We start from the raw sequence: 27,303 nt of genomic DNA on the forward strand, positions 1-27,303 counted from the left end.
GTACCTTTGGGTTGATTCTCTTCAGAGGTAGGTTTCACAGCAGGGAGAATAGACAACTGCCTATGACCAACCACAGGATTATATCTGCCAATTATCCTTTGGGCTTAATGTCTGACCTCACCTGTTTACCTCCCACTGTATGGGTCCACACTCACTTGAATTTTATCTTCAAAGCTCTTTTTAAATTCACTTATGCTGCTCACTAACTACTGATCTTGTCTGGTATTTAGCCTTTCATGGATTTTAATGCCCATTTTGTCCATACTACATATAGAAGAAGACAATATGCTGGTGTTCCATTGGCTATTATTACAGCTTAACACCATCAATGGTCTCAACTTCAATCAGAAGATACCATGCCACATGCCCCAAACCTGGAAATACCAGCAGCTAAACATGCAAGGTTTTCTTTAAGAAAGAAAGAAAGAAAGAAGCCCTTGCTTCCCTAGCTGTACATCTGTAGCACTTACAGACTATTGGTTTCATACAGTATTTAATATCCATTTTGAGCACAACCTATATAGGATAAGACTTGGTACTTATATAACATGGACTGATACCAGCAGGTCTCAGTTTTAGCAGGATGGTGAAATCTACCACTACATTGGGATGGCACTTTGGTGGTAGTGCCTTAAGTTAGAATAAAATGTTAATGCCAGTTCTTCTGCTGCTCTGCATCTTCAATTGTTGCAAACTATGGACACAACACAAATTAGCCTTTGTTAATACATATTAACACACATTAAAATTTTAGCACAGATTAGTTTAATCTCTTTGGAGATAGGGCAATACCTACTGTGCCTGAATGTAACTTAATTTGACACAACCATGAAAAGGTATGAGATAAATACATATAAATAGTTTTAAAAATAATATTCTGCTCTTTCACTTTACAAGATATACAAAGAAGATTATAGTAATATAAATAAACCTTAACATAAAACATAAGACAAATAAAATAAAATAGATATTGAGCTACTAATGACCCAACACCATCCAAGGCATGAGCCTCAATCTGAAGGACTTGGGCATCCACACGAAGTGGCACTACTGAGGCAATATTCTGTATGCAACATTTCTTTTACCCTACTAAATGAGAAAGAATTAGTGCTGAGCTTGTTTCTTTCCACAGGTGTTAAAACAAATTCTTTGAAGGTAATGATATCTTTTTAAAAGGATCATTCAAACAATTTTTCAGCACGTCACTTCTACTAATACTCTGCCCCTCTCATGGTGCCTTTGGGGTGTTTCCCTACTATTTGGTGTCATTTTAACTTTCCTTTGATGCCCAAGATGTTCTTTCTACTATTGTTGCTGTTTTGTCCATCTCACATTGCCAAACTTATCTAAACATAATATAAAAAAACAGTGTAAAAGAATTACAAAAGCAATAATATGCAAATGCATGTGCTGGCATCCATACATATAAAATACAAACTTATATGCCATATTAATGTGCCTAATAATCTGCCCATTAATATACATGAAGGAGGATATTTATTATATGGCCCCTAAAAAATCAGCACTGAAATCAGTGCCTATTAAGCGTATTCTAAAATCAGCATCTAGATTTAAACGACGATTATAGAATACACTTTGTGGATATTTCAGTGCCTAAATCTACACATATCCATTTACACCAACAAAAACATGGTGTAAATACCAGTAGGTAGATTTACACACAATGGGCCATTTGATATTGGCTTTGAAGTAAGTATACGTGGAGGGGCATAATCAAACGAAAACGTCTATCTCCATGGGCGTTTATCTCCGAGAACGGGTCCGTGAAGGGGCGGACCGAACCGTATTTTTGAAAAAAATAGACGTCCATGTTTTATTCGACAATTTGTGAGCTGGGCGTTTTTGTTTTTCAGTGATAATGGAAAATGAAAGTGCCCAGCTCAAAAACGAATAAATCCAAGGCATTTGTTCGTGGGAGGGGCCAGGATTCATAGTGCACTGGTCCCCCTCACATGCCAGGACACCAACCGGGCACCCTAGGGGGTACTTTTACAAAAACCAAAAAAAAGGTAAAAGAGCTCCCAGGTGCATAGCACCCTTCCCTTGTGTGTTGAGCCCCCCAAATCCCCCTCAAAACCCACTGCCCACATGTCTACACCATTACTATAGCCCTAAGGGGTGAAGGGGGGCACTTACATATGGGTACAGTGGGTTTGGGGGGGTTGGACGACTGAGCATTAAGCAGCACAATTGTAACAGGTGGGGGGGGATGGGCCTGGGTCCACCTGCCTGAAGTCCACTGCACCCCCTAACAACTGCTCCAGGGAGGTGGGTATGACATTAGAGGGTGAAAATAAAAAGTTGTGAAACATTATGTTTTGTGGTGGGAGGGGGTTAGTGAGCACTGGGGGAGTCAGGGGAGGTCATCCCCGATTCCCTCTGGTGGTAATCTGGTCATTTAGGGCACTTTTTGGGGCCTTATTCGTGAAAAAACAGGGTCCAGGAAAAGTGCCCTAAATTCTAGCTACAAACGTATACTTTTTTTCCATTATCGGCGAAAGGCGCCCATCTCTCCTCGGTCGATTACCACGCCCCAGTTCCACCTTCGTCACGCCTCCGACACGCCCCCGTCAACTTTGTATGCTTCCGCGATGGAGTGCAGTTGAAAACGTCCAAAATCGGCTTTCCATTATACTGATTTATTCGTTTTTGTGAGATAAACGTCTATCTCCCGATTTGGGTCGAAATCTAGGCGTTTTTCTCTTTCAATTATAAGGTGGATAGGAAATCAAATACGTTAGCATTTAACTTTAAAAAAGGAGACTATGATAAAATGAGAAGAACGGTGAAAAAAAACTTAGAGGAGCGGCTGCGAGGGTCAAAAATTTACATCAGGTGTGGATGCTGTTCAAAAACACCATCCTGGAAGCGCAGGCCAAATATATTTTGCGTATTAAAAAAGGAAGACGGAAGACCAAACAACAGCCGAAATGGTTAAAAAGTGAGGTGAAGGAAGCTATTAGAGTTAAAAGAAAATCCTTCAGAAAATGGAAGAAGGAACCAACTGAAAATAATAAGAAACAGCATAAGGAATGTCAAGTCAAATTCAAAGTGCTGATAAGGAAAGATAAGAGGGACTTCGAAAAAAAGATTGCATTGGAAGCCAAAGCACATAGTAAAAATTATTTTAGGAATATTAAAAGCAGGAAGCCGGCAAAAGAATCGGTTGGACTGCTAGATGACAGAGGAGTAAAAGGGGCAATTAGGGAAGACAAAGCTGTAGTGGAGAGATTAAACAAATTCTTTGCTTCAGTCTTCACTGAGGAAGATTTGGGTGGGATACTGGTGCCTGAAATGGCATTCGAAGCTGACGAGTCAGACAAAACTTAATGAATTCTCTGTAAACCTGGAGGATGTAATGGGGCAGTTCTACAAACTGAAGAGTAACAGATCTCCTGGACCAGATGGTATTCATGTCAGAGTACTGATAGAACTGAAAAATGAACTTGTGGCGTAATTGTTAGTAATATGCAATTTATCCTTAAAATGGAGGGTGGTATCGGAAGATTGGAGGGTGGCCAATGTAATGCCGATTTTTTAAAAAGGTTCCAGAGGAGATCCAGGAAATTAAAGACTGCTGAGTCTGACGTCGGGGCCGGACAAAATGGTAGAGACTATTATAAAGAACAAAATTACAGAGCATATTCAAAAGCATGGATTAATGAGACAATGCCAACATGGATTTAGTGAAGAGAAATCTTGCCTCACCAATCTACTACATTTCTCTGAAGGGGTGAACAAACATGTGGATAAATGGGAGCCGGTTGATATTGTGTATCTGGATTTTCAGAAGACGTTTGACAAACTACCTCATGAAAGACTCCAGAGGATATTGGAGAGTAATGGGATAGGAGGTAGAGTTCTATTGTGGATTAAAAACTGGTTAAAAGATACAAAACAGAGAGTAGGGTTAAATGGTCAGCATTCTCAATGGAGAAGGGTAGTTAGTGGGGTTCCCCAGGGGTCTGTGCTTTTTAACATATTTATAAATGACCTAGAGATGGGAGTAACTAGGGAGGTAATTAAATTTGCTGATGACACAAAGTTATTCAAAGTCCTTAAATCACGGGAAAAATTACAAGACGACCTTACGAGACTGGGCGTCTAAATGGCAGATGACGTTTTATGTGAGCAAGTGCAAAGTGATGCATGTGGGAAAGAGGAATCTGAATTATAGCTAGGTCATGCAAGGTTTCACGTTAGGAGTCACAGAACAAGAAAGGGATCTAGGTGACGTCGTTGATGATACGTTGAAACCTTCTGCTCAGTGTGCTGCTGCAGCTAAGAAAGCAAATAGAATGTTAGGTATTATTAGGAAAGGAGTGGAAAACAAAAATGAGGATGTTATAATGCCTTTGTATTGCACCATAGTGCGACCGCACCTCGAACATTGTGTTCAATTCTGGTCGCCGTATCTCAAAAAAGATATAGTGGAATTAGAAAAGGTGCAGAGAAGGGCAACAAAAATGATAAAGGGGATGGGACGACTTCCCTATGAGGAAAGGCTAAAGTGGCTAGGGCTCTTCAGCTTGGAGAAAAGGCAGCTGAGGGTAGATATGATAGAGGTCTATAAAATAATGAGTGGAGTGGAACGAGTAGATGTGAAGCGTCTGTTTACGCTTTCCAAAAATACTAGGACTATGGGGCATGCGATGAAGCTACAATGTAGTAAATTTAAAACGAATCGGAGAAAGATTTTCTTCACTCAATGTGTAATTAAACTCTGGAATTTGTTGCCAGAGAATATGGTAAAGGCGGCTAGCTTAGCGGAGTTTAAAAAAGGTTTGGATGGCTTCCTAAAGAAAAAGTCCATAGACAATTATTAAATGGACTTTGGGAAAATCCACTATTTCTGGAATAAGCAGTATAGAATGTTTTGTACTTTTGGGGGGTCTTGCCAGGTATTTGTGACCTGGATTGGTCACTGTTGGAAGCAGGATGCTGGGCTTGATGGACCTTTGGTCTTTCCAAGTATGGCAATGCTTATGTACTTCTTTAACTATGTGTATAAATTTCGGAATGCCCACGAAATGCCCATTTCCCCACCCATAATCACTAATATCTGTGTGCATTAGACGTTTGGTACACTTCATTACAGAATATACTTGGTGAGTTGTGCACCTAAATTCTAATTAGTTCCAATTAGTGTTTATTATTGCTTGTTAAGTGCTGTTATTAGCGCTCATTAGCTTGTTAAGTCAATTAAGTTGCACACATTGTTATAGACGCGCTACATAGAATTTGGGAAAAAATGCAAAGCAATATACATAAAAAATACATAATATCTTAGTAATACGCTTAAGAAATATGTCTAGACATATACATATACAGTGCGTCCAAGGATGTGCAAAACAATATATGCATACATAATAAGAAAGTGTCGTAATAACGCACTAAAGAATCTCATCCAGAAATATAAATATGATGCTTCCATGAATTTGCAAAACAAAATTTAAATTCATTGAAAAATGTATCATATTATTGTGCTCATGAAATATAGATAATGCATGAAAAGTTGCGCATGCATAAAAATATTACTAAAGTGTTAGTGATACAATGATTGTTGCGAAAATAAATACATTATACTAGAAGCCATTGCATATGTAATGTATACAAAACTAATATAAGAACAAGAAAAATCATATATATATAGAAGTTTGAAAATCCCCCGTATCACTGTGAAAGGTGACTGCCATTGTGCATGTGAAAAAAATACAAAACTGCCTGTCTTACCCAATTATTCAAATGCTCTCAATAGCAAAGACAAACTGGAATATAAACTCCCTTAATTAGCTCTACTGGTTTGTATTTTTTCACATGCCCAATGGCAGTGGGGAGCGGCGGTGGGGGATGGCAGGCAGCGAGACAGTGGGGGGGGGGGGGGGGGCAGCATGGCAGTGGGATTTGCAGGTAGCAGCCAGGGGAGGCAGATCACTATCATTCTGCCCCTGCCAAATCTGAGTATTAATCTATTACCTCAACTACAAAACTAGATTATAAGCCCTTATAGGACAAGAAAATTAGTGCACCTGAATGTAACTTATCTGGAACTACTACTGGAAAGACTTATGCTAAGTACAAAATCCTGTGCTGTTTGGGACCAAAATGGCACTAGATTTGTACTTTAGAAAGAGTTAGAAAAATGTATCAATATCAGCATATCCTGAGAGAAGATACATTATTTATTCACTAGATATTGATGACTTCTTAACTCAAAGCGAAGTCATGAGAAAGTACAGACAGGTTATCAATAAGAAGTTAAAGTCAATATTTTATCTTGACTCGTCTATTTGGTATTCTGCTTACACAACATTTTAAATATACAGTACTGTATATATGTGTGTGTGTGTGTGTCATATTGTCTTTATTGAAACTTGCAACAAGACAAACCAAGCATACGAACAAGCGATAAAACAAGCAATAAAACCCGCTAACTAATACATAAATAAAACCTTACTGGCCAATACCCCCGCCCCTCAACAAACCCTCCCACTCAGGGAGGCTGAAACGAAAAACCCCTCCAATGCCTTGCCCACTGTAGTCCAGAACAATGCTCCTTCTCCCTCACTGCCAGCTGCTGGACAAAATGTACCACATCCCCTGCCACCTCCTGTACAGACAGCCACTTCCGATATAATGAAGCTTGGCAGCGTGCCTGCCACAGGAAGTAACAAAGGGCTGCAGCGATGATATACAGTGTCTCCCTACACCACCCCTTTCCTTTTGGAAACCCTCCATAGGCCCATTCTGCATAAGATAGCTGGTGGAAGAAAGGAATCCCTAATTGGCGGGCTACTGCCTGACAGACTTGTTGATTGAACGGGCACTTGAGGAGGAAGTGGTCCATTGTTTCATCCTCCGTCACGCACTCCCCCCTCGGGCACTTACGATCATTGCTGTTTCTATTTTTCATGTTAGCTCGAACATAAAGCCGGCTGTGGAAAGTCAGCCAGGCCATGTCCGCAATCTTCCGGGGGAGGCGTGATGAATTGAGGAAAGCCAGACCTTCCTCCTGTAGTGGACCTGGGCAGTCCCTCAAGGCTAGACGTGTTGAAAAGTGTGTCTGAATAATGCGGTGTTGTAGCTGCCTCCTGTCCTCCTTCTGGATTTCCTGTACTGTGATACCCCATCTCTTCACCAATCTCAACAGAGGTGAGATGTACTGTGGCAAGTATCCCGCCTTCCCTCGCAGGGGCATTGCCTGACCTCCCCTCACCCAATCCCTCAAGTACCGCTGAAGCCAGGAGGCCATGCAGTCTGCCCAAGCCGGCCTCCCTTCCCGCAAGACCCCTCCCAGATTTTGTTGGAAAAAGAAACAACTAAAATGTACCACAGGGTTGACCATTCCCAACCCCCCCTCCCTTTTGGGCAAATAGGTCACCTCCCTCCGGATAATATTCATCCTGTTCCCCCATAGCTGTTGGAAAAACAAGCTGTATACTCTGGCATGTAACGATATAGGCAGTAAACAGACCTTGGATATGAACAGGAGAAGGGGTATCAGATAGGTCTTAATGACATGCAGTTTTTCCACAAACCGCAACTTATATGATTTCCACTGGGCCACCCTTTCCTCGACTCTCCCCAGCCCCTTCTCCCAGTTGATCGTATCATAGTCCTGTCTGCCTACCCAGAGACCCAGGATCCGTACTTCATCCCTTGCTACTGGGTACTGACTGGGAAGTTTGAAAGCTGGTCTGCCCTGTCCTACCCAAATTGCGGAGCTCTTTTCCTGGTTTATCTGGGCCCCCGCAGCCTGTGTGTATTCTGCCATCCAGGTCTGAACTCGCTCGGCTTCCTCCTTGCTACTGATTACTACTGTGACATCATCTGCGTAGGCGACACATCGCCATGTGTGTGAACCCAAAGAGATGCCCTCTAGTTGACCGCTAAACCCTCCACTCAACCTTCTGAGGAAAGGATCTAAGGAAAGGACGTACAGCAAGGGGCTGAGGGGACACCCCTGCCGTACCCCTGACCTCACTGCAAAGCTCTTGCCCACCCAACCATTTATTAGAGTGCTACTCCTTGCATTGCGATACAAAGTCTGGATCCACCCTATAAACTGGTCGGGTATCCCATAGCACCGAAGCACTAGCCATAGGTACTCCTGGGACACCCTGTCAAAAGCCTTAGACTGATCAAGGGTCAGCAAATACTTTCCCTTTGTCCCACCTTGACTCCTTTCCACTATTTCACGGATGGTACAAACTGCTTCCACTGCCCCTTTCCCCTTCACCGAGCAAAACTGTGCTGAGGACAAGAGACCACCCACTGCCCCAGCCAGGCGGTTGTAAATAATCCTGGCCATTATTTTCCTATCTACATTCAGAAGACTTATGGGTCTCCAGTTCTCGATAAGTTCCAGATTTCCCTTCTTTGCGAGGAGAACCAAAATAGAACACTGCTGTGAAGGGGCCAAACGCCCGTTCTGCAAACAATTATTAAAAATTGCAGCTAACACTGGAATCAGGACCACACGGAATTTTTTGTAGAACTCTGGGGTCAGCCCATCGGGACCCGGAGTTGTACGTGCTGATAGCGTATCAATAGCATCATCTACCTCTCCTGTGGTAATGGGCCTAAGCAGTTGTTCCATCTCCCCCTCCGAAACCTTTTCCAAGCCTGGGGCACTCTGCACGTATGATAGCATGAAGTTAGAAACCAAGCTCTCTTTCCCCCACAATTGGGTGTAAAACCGAATGACCCTGGCCTCGATTGAACGTTGGTTCGTCAATCGCTGCCCTGCTTCATCTCTCATAGCATAAATGACCTTGTGTCCTACTGCTACCTTGCAATTCTGGAAAGGATCCGGGGAATACCGATGCCCATATTCCCTTTCCAGAAGCAAAGCAGCGTATCGATCATATTGCAACAGCCTCAACTGGGCCTGCAAAGCTTCTATCTCTCCCTTCTCTAGATGGTTGGAGACCGCGTGGTCCAATTGCTTACGAAGACGACAGCACTGTGCCTGTAACCCCAGACTCTGCTTCCTGGCTAGGGACCGGAAAAGGGCCTTGACTCGCCCCTTTACCATGTCCCACCAGGCTCCCTTATCATCCATCACCTCCCATAGTGTTTCTTGGTCTGCTAAAAAACCCTCAAATATTTGTCTGTTTTCCTCTACTTCTAATAACTTTGCACTCAGTTTCCAAAATCCTGGGCCTTTCTGCGCCCCTTCGCATATTGTTAAGACTGTGGAAACTAAGGCATGATCTGAATATTCCGTCCATCTATTCGGCTGCCCCTGAAACTTAGCCAACCCGCCTACAAAGAGCCAGTCAATACGGCTCTCCGTGTCTCCCCTTCTAAAAGTGAACCCCTTCCCTCCCGCCACCTCCAGTCTTGCCTGTTTTACAATTGCTGCCAGCTGGAGGCTGTCATAACCCACCTGACGCCTGGACCCCTTTCTATCTGCTTGCTGTAAGACCATATTAAAGTCTCCTCCAAATACCACCAATTTGCTTGTATATAAATACGGTTTCACCCGGAGCAACAGCTGCTTGCGTTCCCAACTAATCTGGGGCCCATAAAAGTTAATGATTCGCACTGCTACCCCTCTAATGAAAACGTCTAAGACAACACACCTCCCTATCTCCACCTCTATTTCCCTCGTAATCTCCACTTCTCGGGTGGCAAAAAGAATAGCCACCCCTGCGCATCTTTCTTTGGCCAGAGACCAGAATGAGGGCCCCCCTTTCCAATCTCTCTTGGCCCGGTGCAGGAGCTGCAAAGAATCCAAATGAGTCTCCTGCAACAGGATGCAGTCTACCTTGCACTGGGTCAAATCGCTAAAGGCGACAAATCTAGTTCTCTCTGCCTTTATGCTGGCTACATTCAGAGTTGCAAAGATTAAGGACAAGGCAGCCATGGTTTATTTCTTAAATTTCTTACCCCTCCTCATCTCTTCACCGCAATCCCTCTTCACAGATATTCCTGCCCCCATCATTTCTTCAGGATCCTCTATAATTTCTTCTAATTCCAAATCCTCCCACTCTGAGTCATCTTCCCCGGCTTTCTTTCTACCCTTTTTTTTCTTGGTTTCCTCTGGACCAGCCCTTTCCCCTTTCATCCCTTCCTTACCCTCCTCTATTTCCTGCATGAGGCCCTTCGTTAAACTAGTAGGATGTGATGTTAGACTTGGGGGTAACACTGCTGGCTCCTCTCTGTTAAGTCTTTCAGATGATTCATTCCTTGCTCCCCTCCCCTCCCTCCTCTTCTCCTCCAAAACCTCCCTTTGGGGTGGATTCATCTCAAGATCACCCTCTCCTTCACCTGAAACCTGAAACACTGCATATCGATTACTCTGGCTCTTCTCCAGAATATCTGTTCTCCCCGCTCGGGCTAGCCCCCTCCCCTCCTTCCTCCGACCCCCCTTCCCTCCATGTTTCCCTACCAGGGTCCATGCTTCCCCTTCTTCTCCCCCCTTCTCCCCACCTCCTTCTTCCATCCTTTCACAAATACCCCTTCTTTGAATGTGATCCAAACCTGATGCCCTTTTCTCCCCCTTTCCCTTTCCCTTAGTGCCTGCCTCTGTATGAATAGTGGTATTTGATTTATCCATTAATCCCTTTAATGCTTCCCGCTTCTGTCCTTGTATCCTTGTAGTTTCTGCTTGTGCCCCTTCCTCCCCCCTCCTCTCTTCCTCTACCTGATTGTGCGATGCTTGTGGGCACTTGCTAAAAGGGTGCCCCAAGCCTCCACACAGGTTACAGCGTATGGTAGTGCAGTCGCTGGTGTCATGATCTGTACTACCACATCGCGAGCACTTTAACACTGTACATGACATGCTTAAGTGACGGAAAGATCCGCACCTGTAGCACTGTCTGGGTTGTCCTGCATAAAAGCATTGAATTCGATCCCTTCCAATGTATGCGGCTGAAGGTATATGTTGGGTGACATAGCCTGCCTGTTTTAATTTTACAAGGGCACTCCACCCCCCCGCCCACACACGACTCTGGTCTGGTATTTTGCTTAATGGGGTCCTAATTTCGGCATACCGTCCCAACCAGTATGACAGGTCTGCAGCCATAAGAGATTCATTACGTACCAAAATGGTAATCTGGACTGCGTCCTGTCTACTGATGGGGACAGCCTTAAAATCCACCCATCTACCCTGATGCTGCACCTCTGTGTACTTTTCCCAAAACAGGTCCAAACCTCGCCCTGTTAAGAAACTAATATCATATTCAGGGATTCCCACAGGGTGTATGCATGCATACAAATCTTCAGGGATAAAGCCAAGGGAGAATACCATTCTTAAAACAACCTCTCTAGGTGGTGCTACCCCTGTGCCCACCCAACGCAGCTGGACAACATTTCGACGTTTTGGGGTAACACCGCTCCCGGGACCCCGCAACGGACCAGAAAATGGATTTCCCCTTGTCTCCATGTCTGACTCCTGCCTCCCCTCCTCCTTCCCTGTCTCTGCCCCTCCTCCCCGTACTACTGCTGCAAAGGATAAAGGGGCTGATACCAGTATGCTCCCCCCCTTCCCCACTCCCTTCCTGCCTTCCTCCCCTCCCCCTCTCTTCCCCTCCCTCCTCTCCCATGTCCACTAACCCCACTATGTTCAGTTCACTTGTGCTGTTTCTGTCTCTTCCCCCTCTGCAATATTCTACTTCCAGTCCTTTGCCAGTTGCTGCTGTTCCCAACCAGCACTCGTTCCCTTGCTCTGCAACTGTCCCACTCAGACCAGGTCTGGGATCTGTCTCCTCTTGTAGCTGACACTCTCCTCCATGCACTTTCTCTGTTTCTGACACTGTCATACTCAGTCTGAGTCTTGGCTCCGCCTCCTGGTGCAGCTGACACTCTCCTTCATGTACTCTCTCTGTATCTGGCACTGTCTTACTCAGTCTGGGTCTTGGCTCTGCCTCCTGGTGCAGCTGACACTCTCCTCCATGCTCTGTCTTACTGGGTCTGGGACTTGGCTCCGCCCCCTGGTGCAACTGACACTCTCCTTCATGTACTCTCTCTGTATCTGGCAATGTCTTACTCAGTCTGGGTCTTGGCTCCACCTCCTGGTGCAGCTGACACTCTCCTCCATGCCCTGTCTCACTCGATCTGGGTCTTGGCTCCGCCTCCTGGTGCAGCTGACACTCTCCACAATTCTCTCTCTCCTTTCTGGGACTCCTGCTTTGATGGGCATGAGTTTCTGAGAAGCTCCCTTCTGCTCTTTCTTCTTGTTTCTGAGTGGCAGAATCTATTGGGAGCCCCTGCCTGTCACTGAGCTTCCCCCATGATGTCATCAGCACTTCTGATTGAGATTGGATGGCAGCTCTTGGACAGCCCTGCTCAGAGGTCTGCCCTATCAATTCTGTCCATGAGTGACTGTGGTGTTCCCACGATGTTCCCGCCCTCTGTCCACCATATTTGCTCTCAGCTTCTTCCATCTCTTGTAGTACTCCACTACTCCATTCCTGTACTTTCCCATCCTCTTTAGTCTCTGTCTCCATCTGCAAAACCCCTTGTTTTTGCTCTACTTTCCCTCCCGTTGTTCCTGGTAACTTCTGTACTTGCTCAGTGTGTAGTGATTCTTCTCCTACCTCAGCATTCAAACTGTTCTGATTCTCCTCAGCATTCAAACTGTTCTGATTCTCCAGGCTGTCTTTCTTCTCTGTCTCTCCCAGCAAACCTGAGCTCTTCTCTGTGGGTTCGGCTATGCCCTGCCAGCTCTCTAAGTATAAGGGACGTTTTTGAATTTTTTTCAGTTTCATAGCTCTTTTGTGTTCCAAACTTGCCAGGCTCTCTTGCTGCATGCAGTGCTGGAGCCCCTCCTTATCCACAGTACCTGCCACAACTGGACTAGGAGCCTCTGTTCTACAAGGCTGGTAAGTGGATGGAGCACCTAGCTCTTGGGAATCCTGTAGGAAATAAAATACTGGTGATAACTGGGAATTATTTGTGTCAGTCTTGTCTTTCCCTCCTTCTGGCTGCTGCTGTTTCTCTTCCCCTGCTGTCCCTTCCAGCATAGCCTCTGGGGTGTCTGGAACCACGGAGTCCTGTGTGTCTCTGGGTTCTGCTTCCTGCTGGATCTGGGACTGCGTCTGGGTCTGCTGCATGCGTTCCCTGTTCAGGAAAACCTCACGAAGGGGATTATCTCTGCAGTTCTTTAGTTTTTGCAGCTGCCTTTGTTTTGCTGTAAGCCGCTTCTGGAGTGCTTCAACTCCCTTAACATACTTGTCTCGTGGGCCAGTGGAAGCCAGGTTACACATAGTTTTTGCTAGCTTCAGCCGCTTCCTCAGTACCTCTATTTCACCTTCTACTCGATTCATTTTCTTCACTGATCTAATTACCTCTTCAGGAGTCATATGCTGGGCCTCTTTCTTCTGCCAGGCCCTAGGCCTGGATTCCTTCTCCTCCTCTTCTTCCTCACTAACGTCCTCTTCAGACTCTCCGCTATTCTCTTCCACCACCTCTCCTCTGATACTGGATGCAGAGAACCCTGCTCTGGAACCCGGGCCCTGCCTTCTTGCCCCCTGTTCTTCACCCAGCTTAGGAATGTTATGGCCAGGACTTACAGTCAGGGTGAGCTGGCTCCTCAGCAAGCGCTGCTGGGCTCTGGTCCTTCCTCCGTCCACAGGCCTGGGCTCTCCTGGTTCTCCTGGTTGCATGCTTGGGGCTTGGGTGGAGGAAGCCTCCCCTTCATAGTATTTCTCAGCTCCAAGTGTGCTAGGCCTTTCAGCCTGGGGCCCTCCTGCAGGGGGGCCCCCTCCCCTCTGCATTGTTCAGCAGCCACAGGGTACAGCAGCTCTCCTTTCAGCACCTCTTCACCACAGGTCTGTACTCTGTGTGTGTGTGTGTGTGTGTGTGTGTGTGTATATATTTATTTATTTATATTGTTTGATTTAAAAAAGGCTGATTCTTTTATTTTTTTTAGCTAAACATCTTTTTGTATCTAACATTGGGAAAGCTTCCTTGTTATAGGTACCAGTGTAGAAGAGCTCCTGAAGTTTCCTTACAGTACATGAAAGCATCTGTGACAGTTGAATCCCCACTGGTGCTAATGTACATAGAGGGGTGAATTTTATAAATGGTGGCTAAAACACTGTCACAGAACCCCCCCCCCCCCCCCCCCCCCCCCCACACACACACACACACTTAAGTGGTATTCTATAAACTGTGCCTAAAGTTTGGCACAGTTTATAGAATAGCACTTAAGTGAAGAAATCATGGAGTAAATTGAGGCATCACCATTTGTACCAAAATGTGGTGCAAATACCTGTTCCTATATTTACATGTGGAGCATCCATATTCTAATTATGAGTGTAACTGAAAACCATGCCCCTCCTATTTCCGCAACCCCCTTTTTCAAGCCGCATGTGAATTTGAGGCATGGATCCTGCGCCTAAATTTACACACATAACTTCCAATTAAATGTAATTAGTGTCAATACTTGCTTGTTAAAAGGCCAATTATTGTCACTAATTGACTTGTTACTCTATTAAATTGTGTGCACAAATCAGACCCACAGCTAAATTTGTGCATGCAATTTTTGGTGTCTTTTATAGAATCGGGGGAAAATGCGTATGAAAAATGTATAGTCATTTGTAATGTTATGCAAATCTGGAAAGATGTTGGATCCATTTTTGGATATCATATGTGTGTACCTGTGTACCTGTTTGGCATGTGGAGGGGCATAATCGAACGGGGTGCCCAAGTTTTCCTGAGGGCGTCCTCGCAGGATGTTCCTGCGAAGGGGTGGGGAAACCCATTAAAAAAAATATATATATATACACACACATACTGACATTCCATCTCCCTTGAGGTAAAGTTTTATCTTGTTGAAGATGACTCCGGCCAACACACCACAATCTAGAAACACTGACAGAACAGATTATTTCTATGTCTGATCTAAACTTCTCTTTAACATTGCTAATATAACTAAATTGTAAGCCACATTAAACCTACACCAGTTTGGAACATGTGTGGTACAAATGTTAAAACAAACAAATAAATACACTCCTTCCTTTTAGATGGTTCCAGAACCTGCAACCAATATCCCACCTCAGCAAGATCATCATACCAGCCAATAGACACCCATATCTGTGATTCTGCTCCCCTCCACAGGTGACAGAAGTTACTCCAAGTGAACCTGGCTCATAAATCCCATAGTCCACCCCCAAAATGAGGCAGAAGAGGAATACAACCTCAACCTGCCCTGTCTTTTAAACTCCCAGGTATTGACTCCGCCACTCCCGGCTCACTTCCTCCCAGGGTGGGATCAGTGCTCCTAAGGTAACCAAGGCTATTTAGAGAGGGACTTTTCTTAAGGGTGAGTGGCAGTGTTCTATAAACCCCATCATAATCAGATAAGAAGTACGTTTTCCCCCAGTTTTCATGGGCAGTGACTCCCAATAGGAAGCTTGCATCATATAGCTATAGTTTGGATACTTCATTCCCATTACAGCTGGGGAAGTGTAGATTGAGAAATTTGTGGGCAGATCTTTTAGCATCTCTAGGAGGCAGGTCTACGAGGTCTAGCATGTAGGTCAAGGTGTCTCCATGAATGATTTTATGTATAATCGTGCAAATCTTAAACGCAGCGCGTTCTTTAAGTGGGAGCCAGTGAAGCTTCTCTCTTAGGGGTTTTGCACTTTCATATTTTGTTTTTCCGAATATAAGTCTGGCTGCTGTATTTTGGGCTGTTTGGAGTTTCTTGATAACCTGTTCTTGCAGCCAGCGTAGAGTGCATTACAGTAGTCTAGGTGGCTTAGCACCATTGATTGTACCAGGCTGCAAAAAATGGATCTCGGGAAGAAGGGTTTTACTCTTTTGAGCTTCCACATGGAATGGAACATCTTCTTAGTTGTGTTCTTCACGTGAGTTTCAAGTGTGAGATTTCGATCAATGCTAACTCCAAGAATTTTCAGGTTGTTTGAGATGGGGAGGGAGATGTTTGGTGTGGTTATGGTGGTGAATTTACTTGTGTTATGTTGTGATGTAAGTATAAGACGTATTTTTTCTGCGTTAAGTTTTAGCTGGAATGTATCCGCCCAAGAATGCATGATTTGGAAGCTTTTGTTGATCTCGTTGATGATTTCATTTAGATCATGTTTGAACGGGAGATAGATCGTGACATCATCTGCATATATGTAGGGATTGAGGTTTTGGTTAGCTAGTAGCTTAGCTAAGGGTATTATCATTAGGTTGAAGAGGGTTGGCGAGAGGGGGGATCCTTGGGGGACTCCACAGTCGGGTGTCCAAGGGACTGATATTTCCACGTTCGCTATTACTTGGTAAGATCTTGTGGTTAGGAATCCTCTAAACCAATTAAGAACATTACCTCCAATTCCAAAGTAGTCTAGGATATATAGAGGCGTATTTTCAAAGCCCTTAGCCTTACAAAGTTCCATAGGTTACTATGGAACTTTGTAAGGCTTAGTATTTTGAAAATGAGCCCCATAGTGATATTTCATGGTTGACCATGTCGAAGGAACTGGACATGTCAAATTGTAGGAGAAGAATATTGTTGCCAGTTGCAATTGTTTGTTTAAATTTATTCATTAAAGTCACTAGTACTGTTTCAGTGCTGTGGTTAGATTGAAATCCTGATTGAGACTCATGAAGAATTGAGTATTTGTTTAGGTAGTTAGTGAATTGTTTAGTTACTATACCTTCCATAAGTTTGGTTATCAGTGGAATAGATCTTACTGGGCGATAGTTTTTTTTTTTTTTTGTTACATTTGTACCCCGCGCTTTCCCACTCATGGCAGGCTCAATGCGGCTTACACTTTTCTTTGCATCTTTAGGTAAAGGAGTAAGTAGAATGTTTCCTTTATCCTTTGAGAAGAGGCCATTTTGTAGCATGTAGTTCAGGTGCTTCGTGAGGTCTGATTTGAGTTGTTGAGGGGCAGATCTTATAAGAGTGGTAGGACAAGTTCTAAGTTGCCTACCTTTGTTACTACTCCAGTCCCGCGTTCCAGTCCTGCTCTTCCTTGTATCCAGTTCCAGGGTGGTCGTGCCTGCCTCTGCCGCTCCTCGGCAGTGGTCCAGGAGCTCACGAATTCCGGTCCTGCCTCGAGGACCTGACACTTATGAGTACTATTTTTATTCACGTTTTTTGGGGCAGAAGGGGGTCAGTGACCACTAGGGGAGTGAGAGGGGATCATCATCTGGTCATTTAGGGCAACATTTTGTATCTTATTCATTAGAAAAACAGGTCTAGACAAAAACATTGAAGTTTTCATCATAGATGTTTTGGTTTTGTTCCATTATGGCTATAAAACATCCAAGTGTTAGGCATGCCCTAAGCCCACCCTAACCCTGCCTTCAAAATTCCCCTGACATACCCCTTTTTGATTTGGATGTACTACAGATGAAATGCATAAATAGACATCTGCAAAACAGGTTTTGAAAATGACGATTTGGACGTTTTGAGAAGAAATCTGTCCGAATGGTGCTTTCTGACACTTTTTGGATGTTTTTCTGTTTCAAAATTGAGCCCCATAGGCACCTACATGTCTTTATAAAATACAAAAGGTAAACTGGAAGAAATATGAGCTAGTTTGAAGCCATAGGCATTTACAAGAAAACTGCACATGCCTACATGAGGATCACACAAAAGTATGTCATTGCGCATACCTTTACGTATGTAACCACTGGAATAAATTTATAAAATCCCTTTTATATATACATAAAAAAGCATCTATGCCAAAAATTCCTTTATAAAATTATCCCCCACATAGGTGATATTCAGCCACTGAGCGTGGATTATTCTGGTGCCTAATTTTTTGTGGCATTTACTGAATGTGACCCTAATTTATTTATTTATTTGGATTTTGCTCACACCTTTTTCAGTAGTAGCTCAGGGTGAGTTACATTCAGGTACACTGGATATTTCTCTGTCCCAGGAGGGCTCACAATCTAAGTTTGTACCTGAGGCAATGGAGGGTTAAGTGACTTGCCCAAGATCACAAGGAGCAGCAGTGGGTCAGTGACTCCCAAACCTGGTCCTGGAGGGAACTCTGCCAGTCAGGTTTTCAGGATATTCACAATGAATATTCATGATAGTATTTGCATGCACTGTCTCTACTACATGAAAATCTCTCTCATGAATATTCATCATGGATATCCTGAAAACCTGACTGGTTGGGGTGCCTTCAGGACCAGGTTTGGTAACCACTGCCCTAAGTGCTCAGAAATCACTTCTTGGCAGGTATACCATTGAATTACCTCACACACAATCAATTTGCCTGCTTAAAAAAATGTTCTAGCACACATACAATGATCTCCAAAGAAAGAAAGAACAAAACAAATGTCAGAAAAATCAGGAAGAAATGTTTAAAACTAGCACTAGCAAGAGGATTGTGAAAAATTACGAGGACCTTACAAGACTGGGATAGTGGGCATCCAAATGGCAGATGACGTTTAATGTGAGCAAGTGCAAAGTGATGTATGTAAACCACAGCTACGTAATGCAAGGTTCCACATTAGGAGTCACTGACCAGGAAATGGATCTAGGTATCATTGTTGATGATACATTGAAACCCTCTGCTCAGTGCTTGGTGGCAGCTAAGAAAGCAAATAGAATGTTAGGTTTTATTAGAAAAGGAATAGAAAACAAAAATGAGAACATTCTAATGCCTTTGTATCACTCCATGGTGCGACCACACCTTGAATATTGTGTGCAATTCTGGTCACCGCATCTAAAAATAGATGTGGAAAAGGTACAGAAAAGGTCAACGAAAATGATAAAGGGGATGGGACGACTTCCCTATGAGGAAAGGCTAAAGTAGCTAGGGCTCTTCAGCTTTGAGAAAAGATGGCTGAGGGGAGATATGATAGAGATCTATAAAATAATGAGTGGAGTGGAATGGGTAGATGTGAAGCATCTGTTTACTCTTTCCAAAAATACTAGGACTAGGGGCATGCAATGAAGCTACAAAGTAGTAAATTTAAAATGTATCGGAGAAAATTTTTCTTCAACGTGTAATTAAACTCTGGAATTCGTTGCTAGAGAATGTGGTAAAGGTGGTTAGCTTAGCGGGATTTTAAAAAGGTTTGGACGGCTTCTTAAAGAAAAAGTCCATAGATTATTATTAAAATGGACTAGGGGAAAATCCTCTGCTTATTTCTTTTGCACATTTGGGGGATCTTGCCAGGTATTTGTGACCTGGATTGGCCACTGTTGGAAACAGGATGCTGGGCTTGATGGAACTTTGGTCTGTCCCAGTATGGCAATACATATATACTTATATACTTATGTTGTACACAATATTCTAAATGAGGTCTCACCAGAGTCTTATACAGGGACATCATCACCTTCTTTTTCCTACTGGCTAATCCTCTCCCTATGCACCCAAGAATCCTTCTAGCTTTCGCCATTGCCTTTTCTACCTGTCTAGCCACCTTAAGATCATCACATATGATCACACCTAAGTCCCGCTCCTCTTTCATTCACAATAGTTCTTCACCCCTTAAACTGTGCCATTCCCTTGGGTTTTTGCAGTCCAAATTCATGACCCTGCATTTCTTTTAGCATTAAATTTAAGTTTCTAAATTCCAGACCCTTCCTCTAACTTCCTCATATTATCCACACCATCAGGGGTGTCTACCCTATTGCAGATTTTGGTATCATCCACAAAGAGGCAAACTCTACTTAGACAGCCCTTCAGCAATTTCACTTACAAAAATGGTAAAAAAAAAAACCAGGCTCAAGAACCGAACCTTGTAACACAGCACTGGAATTATGGCGTCAGCTGTTACTCCAAGTGTGGTGCAAAGTTGACCACTGTAAAAGCACCGTGGCATTTAGATTCAGTTTTCATTAACTGCAGTCCATGTGTGTGGAGGCTCTTTAGCTTAAAAGTAAAATATGGCTTAGATACTGTGGGTTTAGCAGAGGGATACAGACTGCAAACTCTGACAATCCGCAGTGGTCCTCACTGGTTCACATTCACACAAAATCAAAGATCATAGGTCCAAAATGCTGCAATCCAGATATCATACACACGAAACAGCAATGATGAGCCAGTAGTTGTTTTAAAATGCCTCCCAAGGTTGTACTCGCAGAGATCGTCACCCCACAGTATAAAGCTTAAAACAGGTCCCCAACATTGCACAAGTGCAAATCAAGCCAATAAACTTTATAGGCAGCAACCTAGGTGGAATATTTGTCTATTTTACTTTTTAAAAATTTGCTCCTCAAGCAGGCAGTAGCCGAAACATGTTGGGCTAATGGAACAATGAAAAAGTAATATGTATCTAGCAATTCCACTGACCATAAGGTTGTTTTGGATTTATTAAAGACATTTTAAAGCAACTACTGCCTCATCATTGCTGCTTTGTGTTTGTCACATTCACAAAACCCAAACTTGAGTTTTCAGTTTTAGTTTCAGGAGATGAGTTTCGGCTTCACTTTTGGTTTTGTCTGAAAACTTTCAGATACTTTCAGTGGCAGATTTGATTTCAGCTGAAACTGAAAAAAAGCAGTTTCAGTCGGCCTCTAGAGTAGTGGTAGGCAACCACGTTCCTTGAGGGTCACAATTCAGTCAGGTTTTCAAGATTTCTATACTGAATATGCAAGAGATTGATTTGCATGTACTGCTTCCATTGTATGTAAATGGATCTCATACATATTCAGTGTAGAAAACCTGACTGGGTTGTGACCCTTGAGGACTGTGGCCACCCATCTCTGTTATAGAGATACATAAGCATATATAACAGGCAACCTGTATTAAAATTACCCCATAATGTCTAATCCCACTGCTTTTTTTGTGTAGAAAAAGGTGTCGGTACTCATTATGGGCGGGGTCACCACATATGGCTCCACTCACATTAGCCACACCCCTTACACCAGCCATGGCGCATATAAACAGACTTACCATGTCGGGGTCACGGCGGCCGGCAGCAGCAGTAAAAAGCGTGCAGGCTCGGCGGTTACTTCAGTTTTCCCTTCTCTCTCTCTCAGCTCTGGTCTCGCCCTCATTTCCTGTTTCCGCAAGGGCGGGACCAGAGCTGAGAGAGAGAGAGAAGGGAAAACTGAAGTAGCCACCGAGCCTGCACGCTTTTTACTGCTGCTGCCGGCCGCTGTGACCCCGACGAGGTAAGTCAAGATGACTTTTAAAATTCGAATTGAGGGGGCCTGGAACTGGGAGGGAGGAAAGGAGGGATGACAAGCCTGGAACGCGGAGGGAGGGAACGAACTTCCGGTGAGTGAAATATTAGAGGTCATCGAGCACCCACAGCGTCGGCGCCTATGGCTGCCTTTAATGTCACTGCCCGCCGGTTCGCCGCTGCAACTTTGGTAAATTGAATATTTTGCAGGGGGAAGAGCGGAATGTAGGGGAGCTGTGGCCCTCAGAAAAAAAGGTGCCGGTATGCCGTACTGGTGCGTACCGGCACAAAAAAAGCACTGTCTAATCCCTGCTGTGTTTCAAGAAAACAGAATTTTGAGATTAGAAGGTACAGCCTAATTCTCATTTAGATTTTTACACAGTGCACTGAAAAGCTAGGTCCAGCAGAATCAGAAAACAGAGACAACCCTAGGATTTCATCTTTTCAGTGAGTTGGGTCCTCAATAGTGTGAGTGAATGAGCAAAATTTGTTAGATTGTGAGCCCACTAGGGACAGAGAAAGTAACTACATATAATACATATAAACCACTTTGCTTGTACCATGGAAAGATAGTATATCAAATCCATGACACCCTCTTCCATTCGCACATATTTCTTTCTTCTCCCTTATGCTGCCTTTCCATGTCAATTTCAGTCTTAGTCCCTCTAATAATTTCTTATTTTCTCTGTATGTCTTCCTGTATATCCCTCCATCTTTCTAATTTCCTCTTTTGTGTTTCACTTATGTTGTGTCCTTGTCTAAGGTCGAAAAGCAGTATATTAAGACTTCCAATCAACAAAACTAAACTCAAATGTGCAGCATGATAACATAAATTACAGATCTGTACAAAAATGTAATGCAGATGTTAGGCTTAAAGGCTCCTGTGGCAGAGTAAACAAGGGATAGTTTATATTTTTCTGACACAGATTTAAATGCAAAGCCTCACCTTGTGACAGATCATGCAGCCATTGAGTCTCAGAGAAATGTAAATGCTTGGTTTAATCAACTAGCCAGATGTATATTTAAATCAGTGAGAGCTGGAAGAATTTAACAGGATAAGTATGAAGGCTACACAGCAGATTAGACATCGGTTGGGGACAGCTATCTCACAATAATCATTTCTGGGACCACAGATGAGGAGCTTAAACAAGTTCCATTTCAAAAACACAGCATGGGATGCCAGAATTTAAAACAAGGAAACAATAAACAGAAACAGATTGGTTGATGCTAAGCAGACTTCTGGGACAGTGTTCACATCAGGCCCATCCATAGCCCTGTTGCAGAGGGCTTTAGGGAATGGGATATGGTTTTGGGAATTGTCCTTCCTCAACACTTACACAAAATACATCACTCTAGTTCATCTCTGGTATCAGGAATTGTTTCTGCCAAATTAGAAACTACTTACTACAGATTGCAAATTATTAAAATGGATAGGCTGATAGAGACAGCAGAGACAAATATTATTGATTTATTGGTCTCACACAAGAATGTGAAGTGTATCAGATGGCCTTGCCTCTCCTTCTTTCTCTTTGTGCTCAACTGTTCTTTAGCTTTTCCAACCAGATTGGTCAGTTGTACAGTGCTGCGTAACCCTAGTAGCGCTTTAGAAATGTTAAATAGTAGTAGTAGTAGTAGTAGTTTTTCAATGGTCAGGCTGGCTGCTTGCAGGCGCTTAAAACTAGCAATACAAAAGCCATTTTTTTTGTGTGGTCTTAAGCTCCCACTTCCCTGACTTTACTGTCCAGCAGTTCTATCTCCCTTTCCTTTCCTCCTTCCAACCTTCCTTCTTCCCATGGATCCAGCATATCTTCCAATCCTGAAACACTGTTGAGTTGCACTCCTTTTACAAAGTGGCATTACCAATTAGCAGTATGCTGAATGCAAAGAAGCCCATTCAGTTCTCATGGGCGTCTTTGCATTCAGCACATGCTAATTGGTAGCCCTGCTTTGTGTAACCAGGGCCTCACCTGTGTGTTTTCTCCAGCCCCAGGCCGCAAACAGATTAGTTCAGTTCAATTCAATTCAGTTTCATTATTCAGGGCCATTCTCACCTCACTCATCCATTCCAGCTTGCCTGCAGTGGAGCTTGGGAGTGACCATATCTATGGTCTAGGGGGTTTGGGAGACATTTGTACCCTCGTGTCCAAAGATAGACTGTAGTCACAGTGTAACCATATGGGTTATATGACCAGGCCCAAATCTTCTCTGTCTCAGTCTTCCCAGCACAACCCCCAACACGGCAACAGCCCTGCCGCACTCATGCTCCCACCACATGGAAGCAATCCATGGTCCTGCCTACCACAGCCTTAGACCCAAATATGGAAATATGGACAACTCCCAAGTACAACTCCCAAACTGGATCTCCACCACACCACAGGACCCAGGTAATATGGAGTTGTACTTGGGAGTTGTCCATATTTCCATATTTGGGTCTAAGGCTGTGGTAGGCAGGACCATGGATTGCTTCCATGTGGTGGCGTTGAGAGGCTGGGAGCATGAGTGCGGCAGGGCTGTTGCCGTGTTGGGGGTTGTGCTGGGAAGATTGAGACAGAGAAGATTTGGGCCTGGTCAGAAGGCCCACACATACTTATGATATCACCATGTATGCGCAGCAGTGAAGTTGTGAGCTGAGCATGCGTGGGAGGCCCAATACAAAGGACTTGCATCAATTTTTCAAGCCTCTAGGGAGGAAAAAGTAGGGTTACCATTCGTCCGGATTTCCCCAGACATGTCCTCTTTTTGAGGGCATGTCCGGGGTGTCCGGCGGATTTTGCCCGCGCTCACATTTGTCCGGATTTCTGGACAAACGTGGGCGCGGGTGCGGGCAGGCGCGTGCGTGCGGTGGGCGTGTGGACGGGCAATCGGCGCCGTGGGTCTGGTATCCCGTCCCCTCTCCTTCCTTACCATGTTCCCTGGTGGTCTAGTGACATCTTTGGGGCAGGAAAGAGCCCCCTCTTTCCTGCCCGGAGCGCTGCCTCCCCTGTCTATCATCCTTCTCGATCTGGCTGGGGATTCAAAATGGCCGCCGAGAGTTGAACTCTCGCGAGGCCGCTTCAACTCTTGGTGGCCATTTTGAATCCCCAGCCAGAACGAGGAGGATGCAGCAGGCAAGGGCAGGCAGCGCTCCGGGCAGGAAAGAGGGGGCTCTTTCCTGCCCCGAAGAGAAGACGCTAATAGACCACCAGGGCTAGATAGTAAGTGAGGGGGGGGGGTATGTGACGGGGGGAGGGGACTATGTGACGGGGGGGGCGGAACGAGGACCCGAAGGGCTGTGGCAGGGGCGGGGCATGAGGCATGGTGGGGGCGGGGCGGGGTAGGGGGCATGACATGTGTCCTCTTTTTCAGAGGACACAAAATGGTAACCCTAGGAAGAAGACTGTCTGGAGAGCGGGGGGAGAGGTTCCAAAGAAGCTGTATTTTGGGCCCAGGATTGGTGGCCCACAGTTGGAGTGCATGCACGCACACAGAGATGGAGGGAACGCAGCTGAAGTGCTTGCTGGTGGCTGGTGCTGCAGGTTCGTGGCAGAGCTGTGCAGTGGAAGGTGGGTCTGAGCATAAGGACACCGAAGCATGTTGCAGAAAAAGACTTCTGGCAGAGATAAGTGACTGGTGCTTTGATTTTGTTTCTGCTGTCAGGGGTTTCCTGTGGTGACTGTGTCAGGGAGTAAGGCAGAGTTTAGAATTCAGCAGGTGCCTAGCTCTGACAGAATCCTATGCAGGGTTCTGTCAGTGTCCTAGGCAAGGTTCTAAACTGCTGAGTTGGGCAGTTGGGAGGGAGAAACTGGAATGAAGAGATGTGTGTGTATGTGAGTGCCTATCTGTAGAAGTTTGAAACTCCCCCCTAGAGTGTTAGGCAGGGTGAATTATCCTGTCATGTGAGAGCTGATGTGTGAGCAGAACTTTTAGACTTCTAGAAGCTCTCAGGTGTCTGAGATAAGCAGTAAACAAGGAAATGTTACCCTTAAGTTGTGGTTCAGCAATGATGTGTTTATCGAGAGGAAGCTCAAGCGGATTTAATGTTTTGACATTGGAATTGAAAGACTGAGTGAGATGTATTGCTTTGCTTGAAAGATTGTCAATAAATGAAACATTTGAGAGTTGGGCCAGTAAGGAATAAAAAAATGATTATCTTTTTAAATTTTGGGGTTCATTAGAATACAGTAACGCTGGAGCTGAAGCAGAAAGAAAACATTTAAAAGGGGTTGTTTGCAGGTGTAGGAAGAGAGGGTATTCTTTCCTTTCATTTGTTAGAGAGATGTGGTAGCCATGTTAGTCCACTTTTAAAGGTAATCAATATAAATAAAACATGAAAAAAAATAAGATGATACCTTTTTTATTGGACATAACTTAATACATTTCTTGATTACCTTTAAAAGTGGACTAACATGGCTACCACATCTCTCTAACAAATGAAAGGAAAGAATACCCTCTCTTCCTACACCTATTTTGTAGCTATTCTTTGCACTGCTTCCCAGGGGCGTAGCCAGACTTCAGCAGGATGGGGGTCCAGAGCCCAGGTGAGGGGGCACATTTTAGCCCCCCCCCCAGCGCTACCGACCCCCCCGCCATTGTCGACCCCCCCCCAAGCCGCTGCCGCCACCACCAACTTTGCCCCCCCCCCATGCCGATGACCCTCTCAACCCCCCTCCTGCCGCCGCCGTCGTCGCCTACCTTTGCTGGCGAGGGACCCCAATCCCCACCAGCCGAGGTCCTCTTGCTTCCCTTGCAAGGCTTCATTCTGTTTCTGATGTCCTGCACATTGTATGTGCAGGACGTCAGACTCACTGAAACAGAATGAAGCCTTGATCTGCAAGGCTTCATTCTGTTTCTGTGAGTCTGACGTCCTGCACATACAACGTGCAGGACGTCAGAAACAGAACGAAGCCTTCCGCAGGAAGCAAGAGGACCTTGGCTGGCGGGGGTTGGGGTCCCCCACCAGCAAAGGTAGCCCACGGCGACGGCGGGGGAGGGTTGACGGCGGGAGGGGGGGTCGAGAGGGTCATTGAGAGGGGGGTCCAGGCCCAAATCTACGAGGGCCCAGGCCCCCATGGCCCCACATAGTTAAGCCCCTGCTGCTTCTATTCTTTTTACATGCTTAGCCAGATACGGCCTCCAAAACTGAACACAACACTCCAGGTGGGGCCTCACCAACGACCTATACAGGGGCATCAACACCTCCCTTCTCCTTCTTGTCACACCTCTCTCTATACAGCCCAGCAACCTCCTAGCTACTTGGTTAGTGTGCACTAAAAATACTAACTCCCCTCTAGTGCAGCTTAGTAAACAGTGCCCTTACTCTTTTGCCTTCTTATCTCTATTACTGATGTGTGGTCCCTTATTTCATATTTATTGAGGGTCTGTCTGTGTTTTCTTTTTAAAGTTCAAATCATTTTTATTATATTTGAATCAAGTAATCCAAAACAAAATAACAAACAAAAAAATCTGTCTGTGTTTTGTTTATGTGACACAGGAGCGGTATTCTGCTAGCATGTAGTTGTTGTGAGATATTCAGTTTACACTGTCCTTTTCTGTTTTTCTAGAAGGAAGTGTGTTGCCTTTTTATAGGTAGGATTGTTGCTATATAAGTCATGGACATTAGTGCTGCTTTATTATAACAGGTTTTATAAACAGTCTGGAATGTTTTGCATTGTTTGCATGTTTATTTGTTTGTTTTGCAGGGTTTGGTTACTGGAGCTGAGTAAAGATTGTGAAATAATTTTTTCCTGAGATGGCGGGACAAAGATGCAACAGTAGGTGTGGCAATGGACTTAGGGTGAGATAGATGTTGTTTTTTTGTCAAAATGTTGGCAACCCTAGTGGCACCTCTATATTCACTGAAGGCACTGGCTTAGTTAGAACTCAGAAAACAAAGGCCTACAATTGATAGAATTCTTGGTATGATACTTGTAACACCAATAAAAAGAGTTTCAAAACAAACAAGTATCATACCAAGAAGGGTTCCATCAATGGTAGGCCTTTGTCTTCACTAGACTTTCTTTTCATCTAGCTTAGTTCTATTTCTAAATGCAACTATTTGCAACTGGTTGAACATTGCAAAATAAGCAAAACAGGCAATCACTAAGCTTTATTCATGATTAAAGTAGATCCTTCATAATCAGAATGAAGTCTCTAACTCCATATCACCAGCCCCTGGAGGTTTCTACTCTTCCACTGTTGATGGTGCTGCTGCTGCTGTTCCTCTGGTGACTGTGTGGGAACCTGATC

The sequence above is a fragment of the Microcaecilia unicolor genome, chromosome 6 (genome assembly GCF_901765095.1).
Source record: "Microcaecilia unicolor chromosome 6, aMicUni1.1, whole genome shotgun sequence".
Classification (NCBI taxonomy): Eukaryota; Metazoa; Chordata; class Amphibia; order Gymnophiona; family Siphonopidae; genus Microcaecilia; species Microcaecilia unicolor.